This window comes from Chionomys nivalis, chromosome 26, assembly GCF_950005125.1.
Source record: "Chionomys nivalis chromosome 26, mChiNiv1.1, whole genome shotgun sequence".
Taxonomy (NCBI): domain Eukaryota; kingdom Metazoa; phylum Chordata; class Mammalia; order Rodentia; family Cricetidae; genus Chionomys; species Chionomys nivalis.
Window position 1 is genome coordinate 22,581,815 of NC_080111.1, and position 13,692 is coordinate 22,595,506.

General features: G+C 35.7%; 1 protein-coding gene across 3 annotated transcripts in view; it reads right to left on the reverse strand.

Moving 5' to 3' along the window:
* Positions 1-13,692, reverse strand: part of Pclo (piccolo presynaptic cytomatrix protein) — a 298,837-nt gene that overhangs the window by 31,713 nt on the left and 253,432 nt on the right. The gene's annotated exons all lie outside the window — the stretch shown is intronic.

Consider the following 13,692-nt stretch of genomic DNA (forward strand, 5'->3'; position numbering starts at 1 on the left):
TTAGTTAAGTAGTATGTTATTCTTCCACTGTTTTTGCTATTCGTACAGCATTGCAGTAGTGTTATGGCAAGCAAGAGGGAGGCTGGGAAACTTCACAGAGAAATATTTTAACAGAATTAAAGAGATTGGGCTATTACTTTTCATGTTAATAGTCAGTAACAGGATAGTCTCATTAGAAGGGAAAAACGCATGACAGAATAGATATTTACAGGTGGCTCTAGCAACTTTCTAGGTGTTTCTGTTTTTAAATCGAAAGGTCTTTCTTTCCTGTAGCTATGTTGTAATTGATTCTGGGACCTGTTTCAGAGTTTTCACGAGCTTCAGGTATGGATATATGAGTCCACAAACCATAGACACATAAACAGATCTGTGCTGTCTATTATGCTATTGTGCATCAGGGGCACAGCACTGGCATCTGGCTGAGCTCTAGACTAAAAGGAGATGGGGCGGGTTTGCCATGCACAAGGAAGAAACAGAAGAAAGACAGTGCCTGCTCCAACTTTGGGAGGCAGAAGTTATTTAGCAATTACTTGAAGCCCGTGATAAGCATCCCTTACCAGCTCGAGTGACCTTTTGTCTTCCTGGTCTGTGCTTACTCGGTAGACTCCTAAAGCTGAGCTGTTGTGTGTGGAAACAAGGCCATCACAGTGATGACCTTGAAAGAAGGAGAATAGGAGCTGTGCTGCGTGAAACAGGGGCCCAGTGGTTTGCTCTCCTTCCTCTCGGAATATTAATTCCCAAGCTCCCACCTCTTCTTTCTTGGTATTAACAGTCTATGGCTGTTTATTAGTGTCTTTGAGCGTACCTGCTATTTGACAATGAATTGATCTGATTCTAAGTCTATATCTGTTCTAAACTACAGGAATGTTTAGCATCCTTTTCTCAATACTCACATCCCTGTTCCATCACTAGTCTCTTAGTTGAATGTGCTCATGCTACTGGGTGAAGGGTTGATAATCATTTCATATTGAGAGATCTATCTATATATTTCTGAAGGAAATATTTAAACATGATGATTCTTAGCCTGGAGGACTTCTAACCAATATAGTCAAATAAAATGAAAACTCAAAGAAATTGTACAAAAACCGAGGGCGGGCAAGGTAGCTACTATCAGGTCTTGCAAAGAATTTAACTTTTCCTCTACACCGCCTTGTTCCATTACAGCAATAAAATGTTCTCACAAGCTATCCAATAATTTCATATCTGTTCCAATGATTGTAGAATTCCTTCCTCAGAATAGGGGAGCAAGAAAGAATTTTTAACACATGTCAGTTATATAGATGATGCTTATAAAATGCAAACTGTTACTTAAAAGAAGGTCAGAGTGTTAGTCACCAATAAAATACTCGTTACTTACATAGGTCTATATCTACATAAAATAATAGTTCTAATATTTGCTAAATACTTTATTCAGTTTATGTAGAAACTCAGATTTCATATCTAGTATTAAAGAAAATATTTTAAAGAGATAATTAAAACTATAAAGTTAACATGACTAGAATATTAAATTATTAATATATATACCAATTAAACTTCATAATCAACCAATAATGATTCAGATTATTTCATTAATTCAGACAAATGAAAGTTGTCATGCTTTGAATTGACATTAAATAATCCAACCCATTAGATTTTTAATAGTGGATAATATAACACTGAAAGAAAAACATAAATTTTATTAACCAAAAAGATAAAACCTCCTCAAATCAACCGTATTTACTGGTTTCAAAGGTAGTTAATAGAAAATAATTTAAAATGATTTTTATCGAAGAGCAAGTACACTGCATGTCAGAATTGCTACCTTATAGGACATATCTCTATAGTAACTGCAATTTATTTATAAATGTCAACTTCAAGTATCATGGGCTTCATGTGTTTCCCTCTTCCTTTACATCAGAACAATTCCTAAATCTGGAGAATCCATCATGCATGACCAATGTATCAGTTATGAGAATGATCACTTTCTAGTTGGAGTGATATTTGTTACATTGATGCCACATTGCTGGGAATCCTTGATATTTGGCCTCGAACAGTGATCAGCTAATATTTGATGAATGAACAAACAAATTAATATCAATGTCAATGATTTTTCCTAAACCAAACACCAAGAATGCCATATTTGCAGGCAGTATTTCATTTTATCGATGGTGTATTTTAAAGAAATTATGCATATCACTTATTAAAAGTGAACTGATATAGAAGATTTTCCTCTCTCTGGTGTTGGAGGTCCGATCTAATGCGCAACATCTCTCTCTCTCTGCCAAAAACACCTGTTGAAAGCATATCTTTCTAGCTCATTAAAATAAGTAAGAACAATTTTTATCGCCTCATAAATTGGAAAAATAAAATCCGTTGACTAGATTTTGAATTCCACTGCACTCTAAAAAGCATTTGAATCAAGGTATTTAAGTGCTAATACTAAACACTGAAACCATAGATTTGTGTACTAATATACTGAATACCGAAAGGCACAGATCTGTGAAGCAAAAAGTTCATAAGAGACCATGAATAGCATATAAATATAAATATTCCCATTGGATGAAAGAAAATACTGTGCATAACGATATTGTGTGGTCGCAATCACGTGCACAAACGCTAGGACTTGCTCATTTCCTATCCTGGTATACAGACAGAGAGCTTCGAATTTGATTTCAGTCTAATATCTCTTTGTTTTCCTGCATTTTCAGTGAAACAACACAGAAACATTAAAAGCTTGGTCTTCCATGAGTTTGTGATTTTGGAATCACAAAATAGTCTACATCTGATTTCCTCCCAACTCTTTGAAGTGGAATTTCGGAATTCATATAATGCTGTACAGGGAGGTGTGCATCTGTGTACTGCAGAGTAAAACGATCTTTTCACAAGAGAATTGAAGTTTTTCAAAAACCCCAACTTTTCTTTTGGAATCACTTTGAGATATCTACTTTGGTTTTGAAATGCTGATCACAAAGGTTCCCACTGCAGGAAAGACTGAATATTGCACGCATTTTGGGAACACTTGGTGTTGTGCGTAGGGCAACATCTTAGAGGGCCCATTCCTTCTTGATACACGGTTATTGGGGAGGTGTTTCAGGTAAATGATTTACCTTATTGGGGACAATACAAACTGCTTAAAATTAATCTTTCCCTTTGTCATTGCCTTTGGCTGTTTTATGGTTACAGCCTGTCATGTTTTATTACTTCTTGGTGGGTAATCCTAATTAAATATGGTACTGTCTCTGCACATCTGTGGTCCCTTGGTTGTCTTGGTTTGGATGCCCTGCCCCCTCCAGACGTGGTTATGCAACGCTATCACCCTAGCTACCACATGGTGGCAGCACTGTTCTCAGAGAGCTCACCAAATTGTGGAACTACCTGCGGCTGTGGTACCCTGGCCTTCAGGAGCTCGTTAAGATCTCTAAGGGTCACCTACTCTTGAACCATCATTTCCCCGTAGGAAAAATAGTCTCTTTAAAGATTAATGACTGATTATATCTCGCAGCTAATGAGAGAATTTAAAGTTGCCAGTTCCCTTTTAGATTGCATCAAGTTGTCTCAAACAAACAAAGAAAAAACTTGAGGGCTTTGGCTACTTTAGAACTCAGTACTTAGTCTAAACTTAGCCTCGCTTTGTGGGACATTGTATCATTGGTCTTACAGCGGGAGCAGCAAAGACCTATGTGTCAGTCTTTCCGGAATAACTCCTGATCCGGGCAGCTTGCAGCTAGTTCCTGGATGACTTGATTATTTATTCAACACTAAATCTTCTCTTATAGACATAGTCTGTAGGGCTTTAGGAATGTTTGATATTATAAGAAATGAATCGATTATTATTTTGTTTATTACAGTAGTTTAATATAACAGAACTGTTTATCTTAAACTATGTGTATATATAGTGGGTTTTAACTTTAGGGACCTTTTCTTCTTTCCTCTTCTGCCTCCCTGTCTCCCTCCCTTTCTCATTCCCTCTGTCCCTCCCCCCATTCCTCCATTCTTCCCGCCCCCCCCTTCCTTTCTTTAACCTCCCTTCCTCCCACGTTACTGCTGCTGTTAGTTTTGGACTTACTCTCCTGAAGGGATTTTCAGTTTTTTTTTTCTAAAATGCTCATTGAATATGGAATTAAAATGCCAGCTTTTAAGTCTAAATATGACTGGTATTATTCAATCTGTTTCCCCTTAAACTTTGCCTGATCACATATTTGGGTATTTTCTCTTTACAGTTCAGGATTATTAATTTAAGGAGAGATGTTACATTTTATATTTTAGAAGGCAACTCTTTCCTAAGTTAACTTCAGTGTGTTTGTTTCCAAGTCTGGAAATATTTTTTTTTTTTCCAGTTTCTGAACTGGAAAGCAGTACAGAAGACTTCCACACTGATGCTCGCAGGAATATTTACACGCCCCTTGGTTTCACAATGAAAACTGTTGAAAATAAGTATCTTTGACACCTAACTCAATCACATGTAAGTCTTGGAGTTGAGCAATTGAAGTAAAGATATCTCTGAAACATCCTTAAATAGCGAAATTACTAGTTGACTATCTAGCCGTCATTCGCAGTATTTCCTATACAGATGACTGGTGTGTGTTCTTATCACTAAGCAAACCATGATCCATTAAGTTCTGCTGCCATTTTCCTTGTGAGACATGGAGACACTAAGGTTACTCCACATCCACAGAGCTTTTTCCAGAGATGGAATGCAGATAGAAAGTCTCCTTTGATGCTGTAGAGGAGAGTTGGTAACAATCTTAATCATGTTCGTACGTCCCCCCCTTTCCATACATGCTGACTTCATGAATGAAATTTTCAAGGAATTTCAATGATCAATTTGCTATCTTTTTTATCAAATAGTACCAGTAATCTGCAGGTGTTTCCTATGCTCACTAATCATTATAGAAACAGATTCCATGTTCCCCTTGGATTACAGAATTACTTCTGTAATAGCAAAAGAGAGTGGAATTAACTTAATAACAAGATATAGAGGAACCTTTCTTATATAAACTATACATAATGTTTAAGATACTATAATAATTGCCTCTATCTTATAATTTTCCTTTTAAGTCTGTCTTCCTTTTCTGAGAAGCATTTAATTCAGAACTGGTTTGGGATGAAAAAAACCAAAACACATTTTTAAATTAGCCCTAAATTTTTATATTGAATAGTGGAATAAAGTTTGATTAAGATACCTTAAATAAAATTCAGAAAGTCAATTCATCTATCTTGAATAAATCTAATTATAATTTTAGCTGCATTCAACTAAATAGAATGAACCACACTAAATCATGGGAAGTTTTGGTTTTTAACTAAGGCTCTAATTCAATAAATATTTTTATCTATAAAAGACTGATCCGAAGAGGTGTTATTAAAGAGTTTCACTTTCATGGGTAACTCTTACTTTTTTCAGTACTAATTTGATTTGTGTGTGAAGGAGAAATATTACCTTTTTCTGTGTTTTACTGACAATATCCTTGCATTACATGTTTTTCTAATAACTGATAAGCATAAAGAAAAAATGTTCAGAAAAAAGAAAGTACTTGATAGTATTTCAACTGATTGGAAGGTACTTCTAGAAGCAGTCATAATAAATACCTTAATAACCAAGATGTTATCCTTAAATGAAATACAAATGGTTGCTCCATGAAATTCAATTCATCAGTCATTTATTTATATCTGAGAAAGGCTCTTATGAACCTCAAGCTAAGCTAACAAGGTTCCAAGAGTAACAACCTTGAACTTCTGATCCTGCCACCCTCACACATCCAAATTCTGTGATTGCCGTTTTGGTCTCCGGCCTGTTTTGAATTGTACGTTTTTCTACAGATCAAACCCAGACCTTCATACATGCTGGGGGAGCAGTTTACCACACTCGCAACCTGCAATGCACAAAATTCAACTCAAAGGAAATAAAGGAATAAGTTTCCAGTGGAAGTAATAATAGCAAATAAACTGAGGTGGATAATACTACAGCAAACACCAAATATTCTTTTCCATATTGTTTAAATTTATTTAAGGGTTGTAAAAAGGAAGCTTAGAGAATATTAACCAGGAGATCTAGCCTCTTTCCTAAATTTTAAAAGACATTATTGTCAATTACTGTCCTCTTTGTTGCTGGCTCCAGAAGATTGCAAAAAGTATGATAGGGACACAGAACTGGGCCAGTACTTACTACTGTATTTTACTAAATGGACATAGCATTAAACTTACTCCTAGTGATTTATAACTATACCTATAGATTAATGGATCTCTCAACCTTCTTCAAAGAATATTTTAGTTATAGTAATTGTTAATTATTACAAGACCCACAACAGGCCAAGATATAGTGCAAGAGGCTAAAGAATAATCAACCTTTGATGGACAAATATACCTCACTCTCCCCTCCAAGGCTCAGTCACCATTGTTGAACAAAGGGCAGGAAGAGGATAATGACCAAGGTCAGTGGAGACTACAGGGAAGCGTATATTCTGGACACAGTAGAGCATCTGTGCACATGGACTCCAGAGGCTGTGACTGTGCACAAACCTGAGTGTCTCAAACCAGATCAAATTTCAGCACAGAGAAGAGACCTGGCCAGGAAATCTCGCACATATTTACAGAGCTATTGGCGACTGTTATCTTCTGAGAAAAGGAGGGTCAGTGTTCTTTGAGAATGTAGTCCTGGTAAGTTAAATCTTATTGCAGTAGAAGGGCACACATCCAAGAATATTTGTGTGGCACAGATTGATTTCTTTCTTTCTTTCTTTTTTTTTGGTTTTTTGAGACAGGGTTTCTCTGTAGCTTTAGAGCCTGTCCTGGAACTAGCTCTGTAGACCAGGCTGGTCTCGAACTCACAGAGATCCGCCTGCCTCTGCCTCCCAAGTGCTGGGATTAAAGGCGTGCGCCACCACCGCCCGGCACAGATTGATTTCGATGGGGTTAGAAACAGGACACAGAGTTGATGGGGAAGGGGATCTGAGAAGGGATGTCAGAGGGGGTGACTACAATCAAAACACACTATACAAAATTCTCAAATAAATAACAAAACTATTACAAATAATTTTATTTTCAGATATTTCAAAACATGATGAAGTTTGGTTGTATATAAACTCAGGTCACTGAGTACAAACCAATCTCCATTTCAGATGAGCTTAGAGAAAACGTAGTTTCTCCTACTTCACAATTCTTCCCAGATACTGATAAATTGGTTATTTAATAAATATTACTATCTATAATGGGAGGGCTTCAGACAGGGATTTTGGTCTATTTTGTTTGCTGCAGTATCACCCAACTTGAAGATGTCCCGAAATGTAACATGCTTAAACAAATATGTGTATGGATATCAGTAACAATGGATATGAGAAAATTCTGCTCCTTCAGTATCAGATGGTAGGAAACTTTCAGCATTTCTTTTCACTCTGTTTTATTATTATTTTTTTTGAGAGAGTGTTTCAATCTGTAGGTAAGGGTGGCCCAGAACTCACTTTGTAGCACAATTTGGCCATAAACACATGTTCTTCCATTTTTCTTCAAAGGATCAAGATGATAATGTTCATGCTCACTATTTTATGCTAATACAAATATTTTTAATATGTAACATGAGCAATAAATATGATACACTTGTCTTTCAAGATATAAACAGGAATACGATTTATTGTACTGTTATAACGCGTTGTCATGCCATTCTGGATTTGGGATGGCATGAGACAAGCTGATAGGCAGCTGAACTGACCAATCAGAGTTCAGGAGGCAGAAGGAATGAATATGGATATATAATTATAATTTAATCCAATTGATGCCCAGGGGAAAATTAATTTTTATATAAATTGAAAAAAAAGTTTTTTGAAACCCTTAATAATTATAAATTAGTATTAAATGAGATGTGAGAAAAGATGTCCTGAAATGTAGTAGAAAAAACTAAGACACAGAAAATTAGACAAACGAGGTAAGTAGGTTTTGAGAGGAAGGTCTTGCTATTCTTCTGTCGTTGGTTATTGTAAAAAATATGACTGTGTATACACATTTGCTTGGTCAGTCTTATACACTTTGGTCTCATGATTCTTTCTAATCTTAAAAAACTACTTAATAATTGGCAGGACATGGTTCATGAAGTCCCACCCCTTGTTGAGTTGCCAACTTTTGGTTGTTGGGGGAGGGAGAGATATATTTTTCATGCTCTAGGACCTGGTCCTACATCCACGCACACACAAGTACCACTAATTATACTCAGGCAGTTTAAAGCATAGGAGAGTTATGGAGTTGGGAGAGAAAGTGGTGGAGAGATATGGAAGGGATTTTAGAGAAAGTGGTAGAGAGATATGGAAGGGATTTTAGAGAATGGTAGAGAGATATGGAAGGATTTTAGAGAAAGTGGTAGAGAGATATGGAAGGATTTTAGAGAAAGTGGTAGAGAGATATGGAAGGAATTTTAGAGAAAGTGGTGGAGAGATTTGGAAGGGATTTTAGAGAAAGTGGTAGAGAGATATGGAAGGATTTTAGAGAAAGTGGTGGAGAGATATGGAAGGGATTTTAGAGAAAGTGGTAAAGAGATATGGAAGGATTTTAGAGAAAGTGGTAGAGAGATATGGAAGGAATTTTAGAGAAAGTGGTGGAGAGATTTGGAAGGGATTTTAGAGAAAGTGGTAGAGAGATATGGAAGGATTTTAGAGAAAGTGGTAGAGAAATATGGAAGGAATTTTAGAGAAGTGTTGGAGAGATATGGAAGGATTTTAGAGAAAGTGATGGAGAGATATGGAAGGATTTTAGAGAAAGTGGTAGAGAGATATGGAAGGATTTTATAGAAAGTGGTAGAGAGATATGGAAGGAATTTTAGAGAAGTGTTGGAGAGATATGGAAGGGATTTTAGAGAAAGTGGTGGAGAGATATGGAAGGGATTTTAGAGATAGTGGTAGAGAGATATGGAAGGGATTTTAGAGAAGTGTTGGAGAGATATGGAAGGAATTTTAGAGAAGTGGTAATGTGGAGTGATTTTGATCAAAACACAGTATGTGCACGAGCTTAAAAGTACTTGAATTTATATAGGCTAAATATATTGATATTAATTAGAGTCTAAATTATGAAACCTGAAATGATTGACATTATTCCTAGTAAAATATGTTATGTTATGGAGCCATTGTAAACTTCTGTATACTTGAGAAAAATGAGAATGAAAACTAATATTTTAATATGTATGTTTGACTTTTCTTAAACAGTGCTGAAAAGGATTTCTGGGGCTTTCTTGGTGAATGAGGACATCAATGAGAAGATTCAGTAATGAAATGAGTACAGATTGTGGGCACAAACTGATACCATTTAGCAAAAGCTTTCCTGACGATCGTCAACCATTGGGCACCACCATGTGCCTTAATCATTGAATGATACCTTTCTTTCACGTTTTGTGTCTGCAGAACTTGGGTTCATCCAGAATGACATGATTCTAGCAACTACTGTATGGTCTGAGTTAGAAAGTATGTTTAGCACAAAGGCTTGACTTTTCACCTTGCTTTGAACAAAAGAAAACCAAAACAACTATTTTATAGCATACAAAAACCTAGAGTAAATATGGTAACTGGAAGGCATAAATAATATAAATTATTATCAAACACTATGTGAAGCCCTTTAAATATAAATTAAGAGTCGGGTGATATTAACCTAATAGTTATTTACTTTAAATATCATTAACAAGAACATGTGAAAACAACTTAAAATTAAAAACGTATAAATGATTTACTTATATTGAAAGAAATTTGAGTCAATGAGTTATAGAAATATAGTTTCTGTTTATCAAGTGAAAATAATGCTTACACAACTAAATAGTGTATGGTTTTGAAATTGAGTTGTTCAATCCAGGAAGAGTAGATTTTGATGCTATGCCTCTTAAAAGAACAAATAAAACAAATGTTTATTTTACCTTCTTGCATTTTTAATAAAGGCATCCATTCCTGTGACCTTTATTATGTATGTTGCTTAACTTTTTTCTGCTTTTCACTACTTGTAAAATTACTAATTATTTTTCTGTCAAAGTACTACCAATTTATTGGCTGCGTTTTCAGTATACTTGGCCATACTGAAAATGTGGGCATGAATTCATATAAATATGAGCTTCATAATAATATCTATATTACTTATCTTGACACATTTAACAAAATGAACATTCCAACTAAATTCTGTATTTCTGGTGTATTATCTTCAAAAAAATTGTTTATAGTTTCTTGTTATTCAATTATATATAAATACACAGAACTACAATAAAATAAAATTAATGTTGTGGCAGTATGGCCCAATGTTCATGAAGGTCCCTTTCATCCTATTTCATGCCTACACCTCCTCTCACCTAGAGCAATGGAACAAAAAGTAGTAAAATTTTCTAGTCATTCATGGGTTCTTGATATGTGATTTAGGAACTATTGTTAGGTGGTCTAATAGTGCCTCTGGCAATCGCTTCCCTCTCCCTTGGTGGTTCCATGCTTCTTCTCCCAGATGAAAAGCTCTTTAGCCCCATGTTCACATCTTAGATTGACTAGTGAACCTATTGTGTTTTGACTATGCTTTCTGAGTCCCATGATTTTTTCCTTCATTTATTTGCCTGATCAATGTTTTCAAGCCACTTTGCCCAAGTCCAAGGTAAAGTAACGTATATTTTAAAATTAGGTTTCATGGTTTTTGCTTGTCATAGACCTAAGAGTATTTAATGAGTCTTTGTTAAAACTAGGACTTCAGCACACTAAGGTTTAACGACATTGAAAACAAGTTTTGGGAGTTTTATTCTTAAGGCCAGTGGATGTTGCTAGTCCTATGAAATTGAATGAATAAATTCCCAGGGTTGACCAAATCAAATCATGTGAATGGTTCATTGGAGACCCACAACTATGACTAGAAAAGAACAAACATATTCACTGATGGGGAATCACGTGTTCACCTTCAGGAAGGAAAGCTCATTAATAAGACTATCATCATACGTTCAGAACTACACAGTCACTGGCTGCGACTCCACACGCATATTGGAGACTTCTGACAATAATCTTAAATGCTTACAAAATATTTGAAAATACACATATAATCATTGTAAGAAGATGAGGAAACTCCCCCAAAACATTTTGATTTTCACAGACAAAGAATGCCCTCACCACACATAACAGGCACTGTTGCAAGGTGAACAATTTGAACAGTCTGAATATTGACTTTCTCAGACTGTTTTGGGACGGGGGAGTATTTACTCTGTTCATATGATTGTACTGTCAATTTTCCTAGAATTTCAAACTGCCAAGGGTTTTATTTTTTAAATATGACTTTTTATTTTTGCACAAATACATTGACTGAAGAATGTAAAATTTTAATTTATTAACCGTGTACACCCAATATTTAGACAACTCCAATCCCCAAATGGCCATTTAGTTTGTCTTGCTTTCGATTTTATTTTGCTTAGGGCCCTGTACTTTTCAGAATAGAGCACACTAAATCCCTTCTGATAAAACTGATTGTCTACTTGGGTCAGAAAAAAAACCGAGACATTGGTTATCTACTAACATTTGTAACCATCAATTCTCCTCTTTCCCAGACTCCAACTTCTCCCAACCAGTCACCCACTACCACCTCTCCAAGAAAGCAACTCCCACGCCATGGAACGCCCCACACTGAGCTTTATTGACAGTGGTATCTCCAGCAGCTGTGTGTGGATATAGCTTCGGACTTTCTTCAAACAGGGCCACACCAAGAAACTATCAAGCCTATCTCTTATCTCTTATGTAAGACTGTGTCTTCGCAATCTCCTCTTCAATCGGTCTAAATCACCCTTATTTTGCTGATTTGGAGGAAGGATACGTCCACTTACCCTAAACTATCTACTTCTGAACCTAAAATGCATACTTCAAATCTTAGCGTCAAAAAAATTGTTTGAAAGTTGCAAATTGCACTCAAAACCAGTAATTAGTTGTCAAGTAAGCAACTGTCCAGAGTTTAAAAATGTTGATGTTTGTTTGAGTTTAGGTATGATCTTCACAACTGTATAGTAAGGAGCTGGGTGATGTTTTATATTCTAGCCTGAGCCATAGTGAATCTCAGGCTGGTCTGGATTATATGGTTTCTCTGCAGGACCTTGACTCAAAAAAATCTATATTAAAAAAAAAAAGGGGCAGAGAAACCTGCTTGCTCTTTGGGCTGAGGAGGAAGAAAGATTTGATTGGGGGAGGGGGAGGGAATGGGAGGCGGTGGCGGGGAAGAGGCAGAAATCTTTAATAATTAAATAAATTAATTAAAAAAAATAAAAAATAAAAAAAAAGGTAAAAATAAAAGTAACCCAAAGTGCTTAGTAACCTTTCTTTCTTGGCTGCTAAGAACAGTAGAGCTGGTGTTCAACCAAGAGGACTGGAAGGAAAATAAACCAACATAACACTCGCGCTTGCTAAGGTTTCTTGCTACAAAATCTGTTATTTGGCATTGGGCTGATTTGGAGTAATCTGTCTAAGGCTCCCTTTCAGATCTCCTTGCCTAAAACTAAACTCCAGAAGGAGAGAAGAATTCCATTGGCTTCCTGGATAACCCTTGCTGATCCATATCTAGTTCAATTATAACTCTGCTGAGAAGCTTATAAAAATATTTGAAAATTTCTTTAGGGACATTTTGTCACCTTTGATTGAGATTCCTGTAGATAAACACTCAGCTTCCTCTGGAGAGCTACTGCTTGCTGCCCCTCTGGGCTTTGTGCAGTGGAAGCAGCATCATGTGGAAGCAGCATCATGTAGGTCAAGAATGTCAACCTTGTTACTGCTACCAGTTCTAGCTACTTCTAACAATTTATAAGATGTTTCGTGATAACAAAGAAGTAAATCACAATTGTTTAAAATGAGAAAGTTTGATTTCAAAGGAACTATTGCATCTAAAATATGCAATAGTTCACAGCCACAGACAAGGGTTATAGAGATAGCTTCGAGCTGTGTGCTCAGCATCCCACCCCCTGACACCTGATTATTACCCACAGCACAGGGTAGAACATTAAATGTCTACTTCATCCACTTCTTGTGATAAAGCGAGATATGGATGATCTAACACTTTGTGCAGTGTTAAGTACTGTCTAAATTGACTGTTATTTGCAGAATGCAAATGGGATTCTATGAACTACATTGTGAGGACTGAAATGATGGGATTTTATTCAAGCTCATAAAAGTCCAACCCCCACTTCTGTGGAAAGTGGAGGAGAGAGCAGCGTCTTGCTAGCTGGTTGTATATTCACAGTTCTGGTCAGTTTACTCACCAGACCAATAAAATCACATTTAATTTACATAAATTTAATTCTATAATATGTTTGTGATAAAGACTGGGCAGAATTATTGTTTACTTGTATTATATAACACTTATAGATACAGGGAAAGTATATGTATATTTTAGAAAACAGAGTTTAGTCATTGATTAGGACAAATAAATAAGAAAAATACAGTTACTCAGCTTTTCTTCTGATTTGAAATCAATAGTAACTTCTAATTCAATTATAGTACTTTAAATGTAAATATGTATTTGAGTCTTATTCAAATAAAATGAGCTAAATTATTTTATACAATCTTTAAGACCAAGTCTATGATTAAAATATTATAATATTACAAATAATTATATGGTAATAAATAAATCACAATATAAAAAAGAAGGCAAAAATATGACTGTTTTGACATTTAAAGTCAGTGCAGTATCTCAAGTAAGACAATGAGTAGCTAGAGATAAACCCCAGTTATTTGATAGCACCACAGGTATGAA